This window comes from Podarcis bocagei (genome assembly GCF_964188305.1).
Source record: "Podarcis bocagei genome assembly, chromosome: 6".
Lineage (NCBI taxonomy): Eukaryota > Metazoa > Chordata > Lepidosauria > Squamata > Lacertidae > Podarcis > Podarcis bocagei.
The window spans coordinates 5,678,793-5,682,369 of record NC_138130.1 but is presented as its reverse complement, the minus strand read 5'-3'; the positions used below and the strand labels follow the sequence as shown (position 1 = coordinate 5,682,369).

The 3,577-nt window shown below is 40.6% G+C and overlaps 1 long non-coding RNA gene across 1 annotated transcript; it reads right to left on the bottom strand.

The window, feature by feature from the left end:
• Window positions 1–382: 382 nt before the first annotated feature.
• LOC308589976 lies at window positions 383–1,584 on the bottom strand. The gene is made up of 2 exons (XR_014009590.1): window positions 1,482–1,584; window positions 383–805 (listed from the first exon to the last, which is right to left on the bottom strand). It is a non-coding gene; the product is annotated as an uncharacterized lncRNA (long non-coding RNA).
• Between the last annotated feature and the right edge of the window lie 1,993 nt (window positions 1,585–3,577).

Here is a 3,577-nt window from a genome sequence, read left to right as displayed (position 1 = left end):
TCGCATTTGTGGTACTTCTCTCTGCTACCATAATAGTACAAAGAAAATACTGAAATGACAAGATAGTATTTTGTCACATGAAAGGGCAAAGGCTATCTGAGGGAATTGAGTTTACCCGTAGGTGAAGGAATGTCTGTAACTGTGCAGTTCCTCTAGAAGAAGTTTTCACCTCAGTGTCCTCTAAAACAGAGAAATCTGAACAAGTGAAAATGCTTTGAAGACAGGTTCCCTAATCAGATTTTTTTATATATATAAAGAGAGAAAGATCTTTCATCACTCAGCCATACAGGGCAGCTGAATGCCAATTGGTAATAGAGGCCTTTCTGAAGAAAAATGAAATATCAGTCACAACCTCAGCCTTAAAGGAAGGAGGGGGGAAGTATACAATTGAATCTAGTTTTATTTAGAGTTGATGGTTTTCAAAAAGAAAAAGAAAAAAAGCCTGAAATACTGATTTATGCAACTGTCAGGTTTGAATGTATGCAACACAACTTTCTCAGATTGAATCCCATTGATTTTCTATAACCGTGTCAAGCAGTCAGTGCATCACGGCAGTTTCTGGGACTGTAATAAATAATCCCTTTGGAAAGAAAGTGATTCTTCTCTTCGTAAATACATAGGTGAACATCTTGTTCTCTTGCTCTTTCATGTCTGTTACAGCTTAAGCTGCAAGGCTGTTGTTTTTAAAGAAAGCGATTCCTTAATTCCCTATCTTCATTTTCGTTTAGGCTAACATGCTTTGTTTTTCTTCTGACCTTCTTGGGGCTTTTACTTCAGGGAGACACTGTTAGAGTGGGATGTCATTCTGCTTAGGAGATGTGAAGAGATGAAAAGACCAAAGTGAATGCTTGCAAATTCAACTTGGAATAATTAGCAGCAGTACATAATACTGTGTGTTAATTCTGAAAGGCACTAACCTAGTCTTGAAAGACAGCCTTATATATGAAAGGAGAGTTAGCGCTAGCTCAAAACAAACACCACTTCCACAAATTAATATTCCCCATTAGATCTATTGGGTTTCTGCTGCAGTGCCAATCATAATCACTTTTGGGTGATATGGTTAGTTCTGCTTTTGAGCTTCATGTTTCTAGCCTAGAACTTCCATTTATACATTTTTGAGTTGCTGTGTTTTGTGCGCCACACTAAATTTATAACTTGCTTTGCTATTGATTTGCTAGTTGTTCACTATTCTCTGTCATACATATTATTTAAAGTTGGTAAATAATTTAAAATGTGCTAAGGCATTCATTCAAGTACCTTCATAAGTAATTCTAAAACTGTTTACCAGAAGCATAATACCAAGCTAACGCGTATAAGAAATGACAATACTGTTTTCAAGTTAAACGTTTCCTGCAGAAAGCTTCCCACTCCCCAACTCACAAACATTCAATCGGCATGCAGCACATGCTTTTTGAACTCTACATAATGCCTTGAAGGCAAATGAAATGGAAAAATGAAATAAAGAAAAATAAAAGGAATACCTCTCGTGCAAGAAAGACAATGAGGTCTCAAGAGCAGGATTCTTCTTTCTCTCACACAACTTTCAAGTCGGTTCAGGCCGTTTCCTCTGACCAACAAATCCTGATGGCCGAAATTCAGTTGGGTGTTTCTGTGTTCTGATTTCCAGCTGAGAATTTTCAGGATTTCAAACTAAAAACTGTGGGTTGTATTATCTAATGCTGCCATTCTGCCTGCACAAAAGGCTTCCACTTGGGCAACACAACTTTCCCCTCCTCTGCAGCTCCCATCCCACCCTAAAAATTTGCTCCATAGGCTTGAGGGGCAGGAAGGGGACAGAAAGGGGAAGAGACCTGTTGCACAGTGCTAGCTACCGGCCTACAAGTCCCAAGATGAATATCTTGACAGTTAAAGTGTCATTGAACAGCATGAACTTGGAGTACAAGACAACCACAAGAGCCCTGATGGTTCAGTTCAAAGGCCCATTTAACTCAGCATCCTGTACTAGTGGTCAACCAGGTACCTGTGAGAAATGTGCAATCGGGACATGAGTGCAATGGTTGAAAGCCAAATTGGGCTAGTTTGTCATAGTATATTAAAGGGAAGTAATAGTACCACTCTATTCTGCCTTGATTACACCACACCTGGAGTACTGTGTCCAGTCCTGGGTGCCACATTATAGGAAGGATATTGACAAGCTGGAATACGTGCAGTGGAAGATAACCAAGATGATCAAGGGTCTGGAAACCAAGCCTTAGGAGTCTCGGTTAAGGGAGTTTCAACTAATGGCTACAAGTTACAAGAAAGGAGATTCTGACCAGCTGGAACATGTGAAGAGGTGGGCAACCAAGATGATCAAGGCTCTGGAAACTATGCCTTATGAGGAACAGTTGAGGGAGTTGGGTATGTTTAGCCTAGAAAAGAGAGGAGATATGATAGAAGATGGAGCAAGCTTGTTTTCTCCAGCTCTGGAGGGTAGGACCCAAACAAATGGCTTTAAGTTACAAAAAAGGAGATTCCGACTAAACATCAGGAAGAGCTTTCTGTCTCCAAGAGCTGTTCAACAGTGGAGCAGACTGCTTCAGAAGATGGTAGACTCTCCTTCCTTGGAGGTTTTGAAACAGGTTGGATGTCCATCTGTCATGGATACTTTAGATTCTTGCATTGCAAGGGCAGGGATGGATTTAGGGTTGTGTGAGCGGTAAAGATTCAACTACCCGTCTTCCCAAAACCTAGTTAGCACTTTCCCAGCTTTGGGAAGGAAGTGGAAGGGCTCTAGTACCTTGCCAGAGCCCTTGCACCTCCTTGCACCTGAGGGCTGCTGGGGGTCACATTTTGGCCTCACATGGGGCGCCATAGTACTCAAGTCTGCCACTGGAAGGGGGTTGGGCTATCAGGGGCCCTTCCAACTCTACAATTCTAGGAAATATTGCTGTGTAAATATTGGCTGATTATTTGCTGTAATAAATAAGTTACATTTACTACAAGCTGTCATCAGCATCAATGTTAACCATTTATAGAAGGTAAAGGGATTATAAGGATACAAGTAAGTCTATAAGTATGATGTTGTTTATCATCTCTTTAGTATAACTAACTGTGGAACATGTTAGTCATATGAGGTGAACAAAAGGAGAACCTGGAAATTGCACAAGTTAGGCCCATGGGGACTGGGCAGAACAATGAAGAGTAAAAAATGACTTACTTTTTCCTATAGAAAGCTTTTCCTGGATTCTAATTTTATTCTTGCATACAAAAGAATCTGTGGAATATGAAGATACTCAGCACTTCATTATCGGTTGCAATACCATGATTGTGGAACTTTCTTTCCAAAGAGGCTGAACTGGTGTATGCTAGAGAGGCATGCAGTTCTTCCTTGAAGACATTTCCCCAAAAGATAACGTTGAGCAACCACAGAGACTACCTTTGGAGCGCCTGAAAACAGCATGATTATCTTTTTTAAAGTTTAAAGAATGCAGAAAGTCTCCACCCTGATCTGAAGAGCTCTGAAGGCAATGAAGAAGATGCCTTTTCCATCTGGCCATGGGCCTTTCCAACAACTTATTTGTTTAGGCACTGGGCTAAACCTTGTTGTTTCCTCTTTTATATACAGTAGTACCTC